A 15,796-nucleotide genomic window follows, 5' to 3' on the forward strand; every position below is an offset into this window, starting at 1 on the left:
AAAATGGGCTGTGGCAAGTAGTAACAACACACTTTGTCGACACTGTATGTTACAATGCTGATACAGAACTGCACAGCAGCACAGCTAGAGAGCAAAACGGTAACAATGTCGCTGTCCTCAGCCAATCATAGCAACTGAGCAAGTTGCAAACAGACAGCAAACACTAGTTTTCTTGTTACATTTGGGTTATTTTTACCAAAAAGAAAGTATAATTACATATAAAGTTACAACTAAGTAAGAAGGTAGTAAAAATATATTTTTATTATGAAATTTGAAAATAAACTAAATACAGGACATTTGGGTGTCCCTGAAAGGTCATTACGGGACAGGGGACAAAATTATCAAATATGGGAGTCCATATATAAGGGACGTCTGGCAACCCTATGCTTGCTGCTTTTGTTGATTGACACATTTACAACACAAAAGATCCTGACGGAGAGGTGCGAAGGGATTCAAGGTGGGCTGGGATTACAAGTTTTTTCATAGGCTTTGGTAATTCTAATGTTAATGAAGACTTTATATGGTTTTAATAAAACATAGCATCAATAATAGAAGTCTTTTTTGCCTGTGCAATGCGGCCTACTAAAATAACTTACTGGTTTAAGTGGATGATAATCTGACCCTCAAGATATAACCTTAATTATTGCTTAATAGCATTGAATGAAGCTTCCTTCAATACTTATTAGTGACATTTAATTATAGGAAGGGACTAAACTAAAAGAAACATAATTAGCAAAGAGAAAAGTTTCATTGGATGGTACAGTGGAACCTCGGTTCACGAACGTCCCAGTTCACGTACAACTCGGTTCACGACCAAAAAGATCGCCAAACTTTTGCCTCGGTTCACAACCACACACTCGGTATACGAACAAGCCAGGTTCCCTTGCCTGCCTGCAAGCTGAGCTGAAAGAGAGAGAGAAAGAGAGAGAGAGAAAGGGCGAGCGAGCACTTTCCTGCTAGGGAGGTAGAGGAGGAGATTGCTGCACGTGTTTGCTGAACAAGCCAGTTTCCTTGCCCTCAGTTGAGAGAGAGAGAGAGAGAGAAAGGGCGAGCTAGCACGTGCCTGCTGGGAAGGGGAGGAGGAGATTGCTGCACGTGTTTGCCTGCCTATCTGTAGGCTGTAGTGCAAGCGAAAACATCCCCTCCCCACAGTCAGCCTGAGAGAGAAAGAGAGCGGCCATGCTTTTTCATTTAAGCAAAGCCGCTCCTTGTTCATTGTTTTCAATAAGACGTGCACTCTTTGTGCTCTACAGTATTTCGTGTGCTTTTGCAGTTAACTATGGCTTCTAAGCAAGTGGAGAGTTGTCAGAAGAAAGTTTTGAAGAAAATTGAAATCGAAGTAAAGAAAGAAATTACAAAAGGTGGAAAAAATGTTTACCAGTTTACTCATTTAACAATCGGAGAACCCTCGTGCTTTCAAGCAGCATAATGTAAACAAAGCCAGACTGCCAATAATGTGGAGGGTCACAAGAACGTTCTTTTTGGAATGGCTGCATGAGGCTTTCACTCCCACCAGCTAAACAGCTAAAAGCACCAGAAACCCAAGAAATCACAAGAGAGAAAACACCTGAAGGAAAACACTTCATGCAAGGTTAGTTTTCTTGGTGGTTTTTGTATTACGGATTTTTCAAAAGTTAATTTTTTAGTTCATAATGCGATTTGTTGCAATGTTATTTTTCTCTTTTTCAAATGTTCGCTTTTTCCTTGTGCTTAAAACTCATTAAAAATTGTTTACATGGAGGACTTCATCGTGTGATTTGTTGCAATGTTACTTTTTGGTTGCTTGCAGTTGGTTTTAAATGAAGTTCGGATTTGTGCGATGTTTTTTTCTGCTGTGCTTAAAACTCATTTTAAAAACATTGTTTACAGCGATCAGGCTTTAGGTTTAATAGCGCGATCTCCTGCAATCTCGCTTTCTTGTTTGCTTGTGAGTTGGTTTTTGCAAGCGCTTTGGAATTTTTTCTGCTGTGCTTAAAAGTCATTTTAAAAAAAATGCTGCGCGAGCACGTGCTACAGAGAGATTAGAGAGCCGGGCAGCTGACAGGGAAGGGATTGGGGGGACGGATAGTTGTGTGTGTGTGTGTTTGTGCGCTCGCGCTACACAGAGAGAGAGCGCGCGAGCGAGCCAGCTCCTGTAGCTGATCAGGGAGCCTGGGTGTTTTGTGTCAGTGTTATTCAATGTTTTTACATTAGTTTACTATTACACTGTGGATTCTATGGTGTAATTAACTATATTTGTGCTTAATCTGTACATATTTTTACATATTTACATACAGTTTGTACGGTCTGGAACGGATTAATTGTATTTACATACAATCCTATGGGGGAAACTGCTTCGGTTCACGACCAACTCGGTTTACGACCAAAGTTCTGGAACGAATTATGGTCGTGAACCGAGGTTCCACTGTATAGTGGTAAAGTGTTTAACACAGCTGCATCAGATATCCAAATCCCATTCCCAGTCATGTCTGTATGGGGTTTGCATGTTTTTACGTATCTATGTGGGTTTCTTTTCCACATCTCCAATACTTGTGTGTCAGGTTGTTTGGTGACTTCTGAGTACTTTTGTTTTCTTCCCATGTCTAAAAGACTTCTCCATTGTGTTGATTGATACGCATGGGCATGCTGGGCAATTGCCCGGGGGCCCCCATAAGCATAGGGGCCCCATGCTGTATGGTTTACCAATTGAGTATTATTTATATGTTGAAATTTTTGTGTTTTTCACAGCTCATATTATATTGTTCAAAAGTTAGTGTTGACTAATCTTTGCTGCACAGCATGTTTTTTTAATGTTTAAACACTAATTTTGTTGGAAGTACTAATACAATTATATTTAATTTTATTGACCATTTATATTTTTATTCCTGTGAGTGGTTGTGTAGGTAGGAGCCCCAGCGCACTGCTTTGCCCGGGGGCCTATAATGCTATTAAAACAGCCCTGATTATTTGTGTGTGTGTGTGTGTGACCTGCTCACGTGATCATTAAAGGGCGCATTCATAAAACCACTCATATCAGGGGTAACAGTTAATGCAACATTAACCACAGGACATGGAGTAAATCCACAGAAATACGGGCAGAAAAAGCAAAACTCTCCACCCAGGTCCACGGAGGTAACAGCGCTTACTTATTTACACCACTAACTGAAAACTGTCAAAAGCACAATCTTTGGTCAGATCTGCTGCAATAGGACATCAACATACTGCCAAACACTGAAGTGTAACACTGTACAGCTTTTCCTTTTGTTTAAATGTTTTATATACAGTTTAATCTTTTTTCCAATTCATCCATCCACCTACTCTGTCTTAACACCAACAACAATAATTTTTATAGAGCATTTACCTAAGAGGTGTATCTAAAAATGCATTTTAAATGATAAAAGCCAAATTATAATACAAAGTATCTGATGGTTATAGTGGCAGATCTAAAGATCTATGCTATGCTTAAATGGTCAGAGAATAGAGGAACTCCAAAACTCCAGCCATCACAGACTCAAGAGAAAATAATTCTGTGAGGGTTAAAAGGCTAAAAGAACAATCAGCCCCATCTGTACATTGCACAGCACTGAAATATGAAACAGTCAGCCCTGCAGGAATGTCAGGAAACAGCTAAGCATGGGTGGACAGATCCTATAGTGTCTTGTTGTATTTAGGATATAAAGTATATAATGCTATTAATAAAGTTTAGAAGCTGCAATTAGAAACATTCTGGTTTGTGTTATTGTAACTATTGCAAAGTATTGAAAGGATAAGATCAGAATTTTTCAGAATCATGGTGTGATGTGTCAGGCTTGGACAAACAAGTCACTCAACTAAGGTTGGTAAAATTTCCAGAACATTTTGGAAAACCATGTCATTTTTCCTCATACTGGAATACTAAGGATGACTGGCTGGAATACTGCATGGTTAAACTGCATGCGTTAACGATAAATCAGAGAATAATGGAGACGGGAAACACATTAGTCGAGCCTGTTTAAAGCATCTGGTTAGTAAATAGCACATAAATTTATGTTTTGTTTATGTTATGTTTACAAGATTTGATGCATAAAGGCAGATACATAAAAATTTGGATGTGAGCATCAGTAGGCTTTGCACCCTAGGAACCAAGTTACCCAAACTATTCTATAAGATTTCAGTAATTACAGTATTTACTGCTCTGATGCTGATATTTCTTATTATAAAATAGGTCACTACGATAGCAATTGACAAGAAGAATTCATAATTAAGTGCAGAATTTCGGTATTTGAAGGTTCTTCTAGCGTGCGTCTTTCTCTTGCACGATTTGGCTCAAAAACTAATCAGCACATCGTCATTTCATAACAGGCTTACGTTTCAAAGTTGGTATTTTTCAGTCTAACCATTTTAGCTCTAGACCGTCCTCAAGAAATTGTGACACACAGACAAACACACGGCCATCATCAAGATATCAATGTTTTCAGTATCAGGGGACACTAAAACATCAAGAACCATCGTAAAACGTGGATTGACGCTTTCGCTTCACCCCCATAGACCAGTGGTCCCCAGCTTTTTTGACACCAAGGCCCAGTGGGGGGGGGGAGGGTGTTTATCAGGGGGGACGATTTTTAGGGGTGGATTCGTATGGCAGTTTTATACACAATTTACATTACATTTCTATTATTATTAAGTTATAATATCGTAATAGAAATTATACAGCTTACTATAATGCAGAATCAGCCCTGAACTTGTTTTCCTGCAACCAGAAGATCCCATCTGGGGACAATAGAAGGCAACAACAACAACATTTATTTATATAGCACATTTTCATACAAATAATGTAGCTCAAAGTGCATTACATGATGAAGAAAATAGAAATAAAAGTCAAAGTAAGAATCAGAATAAGACAACACTAATAAACATAGAATAAGAGTAAGGTCCGATGACCAGGGAGGACAGAAAAAACAAACAAAGAAAAAAAACTCCAGACAGCTGGAGAGAAAAAATAAAATCTGCATGGGTTCCAGGCCATGAGACCACCCAGTCCCCTCTGGGCATTCTACCAAACATAAATGAAACAGTCCTCTTTGTATTTAGGGTTCTCCTGGAAGGACTTGATGATGATGGTCAGGTAGACTTCTGGCTTTTAATCCATCGATGTAGGACATCACGGTGCTTTGATTAGGTGGTGATGGCGCAGATCGCCACCACAGAAAACCGGGAAAAGAAACAGAAGAGAGAGTAGGGGTCAGTACGGATTTTAAACCCACTTTAATACACTTTCAGAGTGCGAATGATGCCCAAACCCAATGGCTGAAGCACTGCTGTGCAATTGGGCGGGAGGAATTCAACGCGAACATTATCTGAATGTTAAAGTATGTTGTGAGCAGCACAGTTATCAATCAGAAGCCAAATAATCCTCTTCTTCTTCTTCTTCTTCATATTGTGAGGTTTCTGAACTATTTTGGGATCCCCCCCCACCTAACGGGAACTTCACACTGAAGTGCATCCCTAAGAGCGATTGCAGCATCTGTCTAAGATTGTTTGTCCGTTGCCAGGGCACGGAAACAGCAAGCTCACAGCGTGTTGCCCCGTTGACAGAGGTCCCAAGAGAGCTTTAAAAAACTTCACATTTTCTTGAATGATTGCCCATTAATAGGACTGTTTCTTGAAGCAGCATCACTGAACCACATAAAAACGACTTTTTCACTGTCTTCAAATGCAGCAGTTCGCATACATTTGCAACCCGAGAATTTTCTTCTTTTTTGCATTTAACAAAGACATATGCATTGCATTTGTCATTCCAACAGATTGCACATCACAAACATTAACACTGTTATCATTTATTCATGTCTGCTGTTTCTATAGAAGGGTGACAATGAGTTAAATTCTAATGGATGTTTTTCAAATGTTGACAAGCAATAACCAAAAGGTATCTCTGAAAAGCACAGAAAACAAAAACAGTATGAGGAAAGTTCAAAGAAAGAACATTTTTTTACAATGTTTCTGTTTGGGGATTTTTCTGCAAATGTGCACAACTGAGTTGCGACCACAGAACTAACTGCTCTGTGAATGATTCATTCAAGCATTTCAAGGTCACTTTGTTGTACTGAAAGTATCTGCTGCTGAATGTACTTCGTAGTAACGAGATTTCTATAGACTCATGTCATATGGGGAAACTGTCAGAAACATAAAAATACTTTGTTGTAATACTCTGTCACCTCTGTCTCTCTCCTCTCATTTGCGCCGCTGCAAAGCCCCGCCCGCCTAGCGTTCTGAAAAGTGTCATCATTGAAGGGGGCAGCATTTTTGCTGTAGCGATTGAACTGAGTGAGTCTTGGACCAGGGGTTGGGGACCCCTGCCATAGACGATACCTTATGGTGAGGGAGGAAGCAAAGCAAAAATCAGGGAAAAAGCACAATTTTAAATCAATTCAACAGAGATAATGCAAATGTATTTTGTATAGAAAGAGACCACTAACATGTTAAAGTGGTCCTTGATATAATAGTGTTCTGTGCTAAACAAGATATCCTACAGAAGATTTCCTGCAGAAACTGATTAAACCGGTTTAAATTTTTTCACTTGTTTAAATTGCTAGCTAAGCATAATTCTGAAATTACAAATCATAAGAAAATACAACAATAATAAGCTCTAATATACAAAATGTTTGCTTAGGTCTTCTGGTTCACCGCTCCTATTAAAAATAAAAAGATTTTCATTGAAACTCCTACAATCCCTTCACCAACACACACCCCATGACCACTAATTGTGAATCTGGCTCTGCAGTTTATGTAAAATATAGGCAGAATGGTGGCTCTGAGGCTAGAGATCTGCGCTGGCAATCAGAAGGTTGCTGGTTCGAATCCCATAAAATGCCAATAGGGACTCTACTCTGTTGGGCCCTTGAGCAAGGCCCTTAACCTGCAATTGCTGAGCGCTTTGAGTAGTAAGAAAAGCACTATCTAAATGCAACGAATTATTATTAAAATAACAACACAGAATGTAACAGATGAAAAGAATGTGCTTTTTCAGTAAAAAATAAAATCATCATTTTGAGTTAAAGTGCATATCTGTCGATAAACTATTGTGTGACTCAGAATGTGTGCAAGAATTGCCTTATAAAAAATATGATTTCATTTGATTACATGTGAAATAAAAAACTAATATGTTTTAAATACGTATGGTGTATATTGGAATTTGGAAGGTGTACGGGTCCCACTGCATATCTAGAACTACATTTTAAGTTATCGTATATGACATTCTGTATGATTTTTGTCTTTCTTTGTCTTTCAGTATGATCTCAGCGATATGCAAACGAATGGATCGAAAGCTGCATCTTTCACACACTTTGAACTGGTGGGTTTTCCGGGTCTGCAGGACTACAAGTTGTTACTCTTCATAGGATTCCTCATACTCCTGTTAATTACAATTACTGCAAATCTCCTTATCCTCTTCCTAGTGTCACTGGACCACAGGCTTCACACGCCTATGTACTTTTTCCTTTGCAATTTATCCATTTTAGACATGTTAATGGCAATATCAATTATTCCCAAACTTCTGGCAGTTCTTTCTGGGTATGACAATACTATTTCAGTTGCTGCTTGCTTTGGACAAATGTATTTCATAATCTCTATTGGTTCAGCAGAAAACTGCTTGGTGGCAGCGATGGCATATGACAGATATGTTGCAGTTGTTAAGCCATTACATTACAATGTTATAATAAATCTGAAAAAATGTATGGTTATAATGACCACCGTGTGGATACTTGGGTTTGCACTTCCTGCCCCTTCTGTTTTCTTAGCCTTTGGGCTGCCCTACTGTGCTGCATATAAAATCATGCACTGCTTCTGTGACTATCCTGCTGTGCTTTCTCTGGCTTGTGCAGATATTAGTATTCACGCCAATGGCACATTTGGTGCTGCCTTGGTAGTCAATTATGTACCCTTGCTTTTTGTACTGTGGACGTATTTCAGAATTCTACTTTCTGTTCTAAAACTGAAATCAACGGCGAGTCTAGCAAAAGCCTTTTCAATGTGTTCTTCACATATGACTGTGGTGCTGATGTATTATGTGTCTGCTTCGATTGTGTATGCAGGGTCAAAAATCGAAGGACTCTCATTCACCGGACGCATTTTTGTTGGAGGTTTGAATTACTTTTTAATGCCAATGGTGAACCCTATGATTTATAGCTTAAGAAATGAAAAGATAAAGGATGCAGCAAAAAAGTACATTCTGTATAAAGTTATTTTTCCACACAATACCAAAACTTCCATTAACACTATAGAAAGTGGCTAAATAATTAAGAAATACCATTTACAAAATACATCTTTTTCTTCACAAATTATGAAACATTTTCTGCTTACTCAGTGTAATATTTTTAGATCTCTTTTAAATGTTAAGAAAAGAAAGTATAAATTAGAAACAGTGATTTCCATCACCATTTATCTTCATATAATTTATCTATTGGAAAATCACTTTGACCTTAAGAAGACCTGAGATAATGGGGCCAAGATAAAAAAAATATAAGCACGAGAATTTTTGGATGGGCTATTCAGCTGAACATCCTGAAGAGTTTGTTTGCCAAACCCCTGGGGTCAGTGTTTAGGAGATAAATGGGTCTCTGAAGTTCCCAGCTTTATGATAACATCTTCGGGCATTTTCCAGTACAATACAATTTATTTTTGTATAGCTCAAAATCACACAGGAAGTGCCGCAATGGGCTTTAACAGGCCCTGCCTCTTGACAGCCCCCCAGCATTGACTCTCTAAGAAGACAAGGAACAACTCCCAAAAAACCCCAGTAGGGAAAAAATGGAAGAAACCTTGGGAAAGGCAGTTCAAAGAGAGACCCCTTTCCAGGTAGGTTGGGCGTGCAGTGGGTGTCCAAAAGAAGGGGGTCAATACAATACAATATACAGAACAGAACAAATCCTCAATACAGTATAAAAATAGAAATTTTAGAAGTACGTAGCAGAATTTAACAATGGATGACATCACATAATATGATTTGGATTTGTTTAGAGTCCTGGAGACCTCATCCATCAAGCTGCCTCCTCCATTTGGCCATTCCACAGCGGAAGCAGTGCTGGGCCAGCCATTCCGATGAAAGGACCTCTGTTTCCCATAATAATAAACAGAATAATGACATGTTGAGATTTGAAGGTGCAAAATATACTCAGTCTTTAATAAAATATATAATCTTTATTTACAGATGTCATAATTTTCATCTGCTATTATGTCTCATGTTTAACTTTCATTACAAACAAAATTCACTTTAAGGCCTAGATGTCAGTTGTACCTAAGCAATTTTTCCTTTTTTTCTCACTATTGTTATGAGCCAATGAAAAATAAAGCTTTTGTGTTTCTATATTTGATGGAAAATTAATGATTTGGATCACAGATCTATGACCTTTTTTATTGTTTCGGGATAGCGCCGTCATCCATCTTTCCTTGATCCTTCACAATCTGACTGTACGTCTTTTATGTGTTGTTTATATTTGTGTATATATATGTGCCTCTCCTGCCTAGGGGTGTCTTTTTGTTTCTTCAGGTCACATTGAAAGTGTTTGTGTTGTCACAGGAGGCTGGAGGTGGTACCCAGACGGGACGCCCAGAATGACCGGAGGAGGGCTTACACCTCCTCCAGACCATGGTGCGTGCGGCCGCCCTGGTGGCTTTGGGGACCAAGGGAACTGAGTTTGAAAGCTCAACCCTATAGAGACCTGTGGTCACCGCCAGGGAATGCCCCGATGCCTGGAGAGCCCTGGCCCGCAGCACTTCCACCACACCCAGAAGTGCTGGGGGGAAGACGACCAGGGATACTGGGAATGCTTCTGGGTGTGTGGCTGAAACTTCTGCCTCACTGGGGAGTGACGGCAGAGGTTAATCTGGAGGCACCTGGAGCATGTCCGGGTGATTATAAAAGGGGCCACCTCCCTCCATTCGTTGGAGCGGAGAAGGACGGAGCTCTGGAGGAGAGGAAAGGAAGTGGCCTGAAGAAGAGAGGCATTGTGTTGGGGGCCTGGACTTTGGGGGAGTTTGGTGTTGTGTGTGCACCATTGTAAATAGTATATAGTGTAAATAAACGTGTTGTGGGTGAACTAACGATGTTTGCCAGTCTGTGTCTGGGCTCTCTTCCACCGTGTATATTTATGTATATATATGTGGGGTTGGTTGGACTGGCCATCCTTTCTAACAAAAAGTGGGGATTTGGGGTGTTTGAGGGGAGTGCTTATGTTATGGGATGAGCATTTATTTGAGGGACGGTTAAAGGGGACTTTGTTTTGGTGTGTTAATAAGTAAAAGAGTGTTATTGTTTAGTTTAACTATATCTGTGTTTATAATTTTTTTTCTTGTGTTGTACCCAAAATGTTTCTTTTTGTTTTTTGCTTTATAATAAGCTGGGAGGAAAGAAGTGACAGAAAAGCCAGGTCCAATATTTTAAGTTATTGGTAGCATGGACATTTTTGGAGTGTAGAGTATTTGTTACAATGTTATATTGAATAATATTGATATAAACTCACTGGCTAAATTATTAGGAGCGTGTTACAAACGCCTATCCATGTAATTATTTAATCAGCCAATCATGTGGTGGCTGAGCAATGTATAAAGTCCTGCAGATCCACATCAGGACCTTAAGTTAATGTTCACCTCTGGTGACTGGTTTGCATACTTCTGGAAAAGCTGATCTACCAAGATTTTCACACCAGACAGTCTCTAGAGTTTACAGTCAAATTCCTAGTTGATGAGATGGTCAGAATAGAATGACCAGACTGGTTCAAGCTGACCGAAAGGCTATGGTAACTCAGAGCAGAAAATCCTTACAGAATGAACAACATGTCAAACCTTGAGGTGGATGGACAATAACAGTAGAAGACCATATTAGCTTCCACTTTCATCAGCCAAAACCAGACAGTTGAAGATGGGAAAAACATAACCTGGTGCTTTTTTACAGTATCATTTATGATGTTGTGAAGTGGCAAAATTTACCTGCAGCTTAATTTAATATTCTGGCATGTTTTCTTCTTTCACTATTATCTTTGTGGTAAAGCTGTAGCATTAGTATCGGAAAACTACAAATCGTCATTATGACTTTCAAGGAAACTACAGAATGTCATCATCAGTCAAACTTTACAGCAGAAGCTGCCATAAAATCATGACATCATTCACTCCTAAACAAGAACTGTTACTCCTAGCTGGGAGTAGGACACTTCAAAAAATACTTTCCATGTCTTGCCCTGAGGTGGGACAGATTCTTATCCAAGTCCGACTTTTACTGCAATTCCTAGGAGCAAATCTGAGGCACTAGATAAATACAGGCCCTGTTTTTTTAAGAACATCACTATTGCTTTCTTCTAAACTCCCAGGTATTACTGGGAATGTTGTAAAGGTTCAACTTTTTCTGCTGTGCTGTGTAGTAGCTTCTTTTTTCTGTTCTCTTCTGTAATATCCTGTTTAATCCTCAACTTTTCCTTCTCTTGGATATTTCTTTTCCTTCTCTTTTCTCTTTCCAGAAGAGGTTGTTCTCTTGGGCACCAGTGCTGCAAAGTTAGCTCTACGTTCGAATTGGAAATCTCTTAACTCTGTATCCTTTCATTTCTCAAAATCCTCTGTCTACAACCTTCTGTTTCTTGCATTACCTGTTGTGAGAATTAAAGGTGTGACTGGCTCAAATATGTCTCAGAGGCAATCCTAAGTACAACTTGTTTGAACTCACTTGGACGGGAGCTGCCTATACAGCGGACTTCTGAATTCAGTTTTTGACAAGAGATTGAAATTGGAATATGTTTTAGTAGGAACTGCGCAATATTTAAACCATTTTTAAACACAATGGCAACCCGCTCCAGTAACCCTTGGCTTATTCACAAAGCTACAAAAAGTTCTAACAGTGGGCTTGGCTCAGCAAGTTTCAGCCAGGTCTCTGTTAAAAATAAAAAGTTAAATCCATTAGACACAAAAAACTATTTATTTTTATATAGCCAAAAATCAAACAAGGTATGCCTCAATAGGCTTTAACAGGCTCTGTTTTTTTGACAGTCCTCCAGCCTCAGAAACTCATTTAACACTAGAATTACCAGAGCCTTCCAAAAAACTCATAGATCCATCCCACTTTAAAAAGCTTCGCACCTCTCCATCAGCGTCTTTTGTCCTCTAAATGTGTGGATAACCAACAAATAGCAAGCAGCCTACTATCACATCCCCCACCAGCGCACAGTTTTCTCAGCTCAAGTCTGTTTACCTGTGTGTCAGTTGCTTGGAAGAAGTCAAGCAAAATGACACCTTTTATAAATACTATATCGTCATTTGGAACACTTGCATTTCATGTGTGTTCCGTGTCTACAAGGATCTATGCCTAGTAAACACATCGTTAAAACAGAAACGTTTTTCATGTTTTGATAATAATTGACAAGATGCAGACATGAAGTGTATAATGTGTGAAGCCTGAATTCCAAATATCAAACAAATACTTTCACAAAAGGTGTAAATATAACAGAACAAGTGCACTTTTATTCAAAAATATGCAGAAAAACAACCCACGTTAGGGTGCGATATTGAAACACATTTGCTATGAGCGCTTTGGTGCCACAATTGTATCAACTGTTGTCTTGTAATCTAAACTTCACAGGTTTGATCCCGGAAGAGTCCATTTTGCGGACTGAGCTACACATATTCTTACTATTTTAGAATAAAAACATACATTTGATTCCAGTCTGTAACAGCCAATGTAATTTATGATACTTGTAAAGGTTAGCTTTGTTTTTTTTTTATTCAGTTTCATTCTCTCAGCCACATTCATGATCCCAACTCCCCACATTTGACACTGCTTTTTTCACATAGACGCGCTATAATAGAGGTAAACTCAAATCATGACGACGCTTCTACATCGGATCAAGAATGCACTTTTGCCATGTACTTTGTATATGTACATGGGAAGCTCTGCACTTGTGACTTTACGCTGTAGGAAGTAAGTAAATAAATAAAGGTAAATAGGTAAATAACATTCCCATGTACATATACAAAGTACAGCGATGGCAAAAGTGCATTCTTGATCCGATGTAGAAGCAGTGACAATGAGATACCAAGAAGGCAGATTCATCAGCTTGTGTGTGTGTCAGCTTTTATTCCTTCAGATCAGAGAATTTCCAGTTCCATTTCCAGTTCCACCACTCGCATCTACAGTTATTCACAGTTTCAAATAAAAACTAACAGTGTCAGATCTGGGGGGGTTTGTATTGTGATCATGACTGAGAGAATAAAAGTGAAAAAAAATGCTAACTTTTACAAGTACTATACATTTACGCTGGCTGTTACAGACACAAATGAAATGCATGTTTTATTTTTATAATATTAACAATAAGAGTAGCTCGCTACTTAAAACAGTAAATTTGCGAGGCAGCCAGAATGAAACCAGCGATCTCTTGATTTTAGGTCAGCAGTTCTTACCGCTGCACCACGGAAGCTATCATATTAACCTTGTACCTTTTGTGAATGTGTTTATTTGATATTTGGACTTCAGCAATCACACAATATACACTTCATTTGTACATTCTGTCAATTATTTCTAAAACATGAAAAAGTTTCTGTTTTAGCGATATGTTTACATAGATCGTTTTAGACACGGAATACACATGAAATGCATGTGTTCCAAATAACGATATATTATCGTATTTACCCTATACAGCTCAAGGTATCTCACTACCAGATAAACCACTTGAGTACTGAAACTCTTCTTTGTGACTTGAGCTGCAGCATTGGGGGGAATATGGGTGTGGCAGTTCATGGGATAGCAGGCTGCTTGCTGCTTGTGCTGATGGACACATTTACAACAGAAAAGACGCTGACGGAGAGATGCGAAGGGATTTATGGTGGGCCGGGATTATGAGTTTTTTCATATGCTTTGGTAATTCTACTGTTAAATCTATTAACAGTTGTACAAGTTTTGGAAACAACTGTCTGGCTGATCAGTGCCCCACTCAAACAATGACTGATCATCTACAATACCTGGAGGAGCACTTCACAACTTACCGTCAAAGACTGGATAGACAGTGTCATCAAACAGCTGATTAAGTTGTCTTGCAAACTCTGCAAGTACTGTATTCTCATGACTTAGTGGAGGAATTCTGGTTGGGAACCAAAGCAGATTATCCCAAAATTTTACCACTGTACTTTAGAACTTCTGGTTCCCTTTTCAAGAACTTATTTGTGCAAAGCTGGATTTAGAGTTCTGGTTTGCCTGAAATCAAAATACAGGTCCAGAGTAAACGTGACTAATGAGAAAAGGTGTGCTCTCTCGACTATATCTAATGATTTTGACACGCTACCGGGTGATAAGCAGGCACCACCTGCTCATTAAACATTGTAAGTACTTTACATGGTTATCTGTGCCAACATGTTACGTTTTGATGTAAGTTAAATGTTCTATAATATAATACTGTAACTTACCATTAAACAATGTACTGAATGGGAAGTGAATATCAATATTTCAAACAGCTGAGGTTGACAAAAAGCTCAGATTTCAAAATGGGGTCACAAACCAAAAAAGCTTGGGAACCTCTCGCATAACATATTCAGTTCAAGAGTGTAAATGTTGCATCATGCACTTTCTGGTTATCTTTGGTCGGATTCAACTCAAATCTTTAAACTGTAACTCCTTTGTCGTTTTGAAATGTTTCTGGTTAACAAATTCTGGCTCTCCATTTTTTTTTATTACAATTTAAGGTTATATGTTTTATCTCAGGTTATGTGAATTGGCTTATAGGTTTTAGAATCCATTAAAACTAAGCCTAGTCCATCCGTAATGCCTTTGTTCTATTCCAGTAAAAATTAGATCACAAAAAAGATAATAAAGAATGCAAAGAAAGGCCCTTAGTGTATAATTCTGACAAAGTGTTTAATTTATTATTTATTTAGTATTATTTATAAAATTTTACACTTTTCTAGTGTGAATTCTATCCTGAGTGTATACTAATGTCTCGGGACCTAAGGGTAGATTATTCTTCATGGATGACTTGTCCTGTATACCAAGGGGACTTCTGCGAAAGCTTAAAGGACCCAAATCCTTTTAATGAAAAACATTGGTTTATGTGTGATGAATGGTCATAACACTTTTAAGAACAAGTGGACATGAAGATGAATCAGGTACATGCAGATATTCACTCTTTAGTTGTTCTTCAAATTTTAATTTAGTTACGAACTTTTATACCTGCCTTTCATTTTGTGTTTTTTACTGATTGTTTATTTTGGAATAAAATTAAATTTTCAAGTCATTTTGTAATGGGGCCTATTTTGGTAACAATGACTGCTTGGGAGGAAAGAGCCAAGGATGGGGAACAAATCCTTCAAAGTTATTTACGAACAAAAACCTTTATTTTTATAACACATTTTCATACAAAGAATGTATCTTAAAGTGCTTTACAAAATGTCAAAGAAAAAAATTGTAGTAAAAGAAAACAAAATAAAAATAGATAAAAATAATAATGAATAAATGATTCTGCTTAATCCTTACAAACATTAAGTACATGTGAAATATACCTTTCAAAAATTTACTACTATAATAATTTATTTTAAAATGTTATAAAATATGCCCTGCAGTGGACTGGCGCCTTGCCCGGAGTTTGTTTCCTGCCTTGCGCCCTGTGTTGGCTGGGATTGGATCCAGCAGACCCCCGTGATCCTGTAGTTAGGATATAGCGGGTTGGATAATGGAAGGATGGAATGGATGTTATAAAATACTTTAAAGGGAAATATATTACAGTACCTAACAGTATACTGAAATGTGAATAAAATATGTGAATTAATGAAAGTTCTGTACATTGCAGCATATTTTCAGATAATATAAAAATAT

This window comes from Polypterus senegalus, chromosome 2 (assembly GCF_016835505.1).
Source record: "Polypterus senegalus isolate Bchr_013 chromosome 2, ASM1683550v1, whole genome shotgun sequence".
In the NCBI taxonomy this organism is placed as follows: domain Eukaryota; kingdom Metazoa; phylum Chordata; class Cladistia; order Polypteriformes; family Polypteridae; genus Polypterus; species Polypterus senegalus.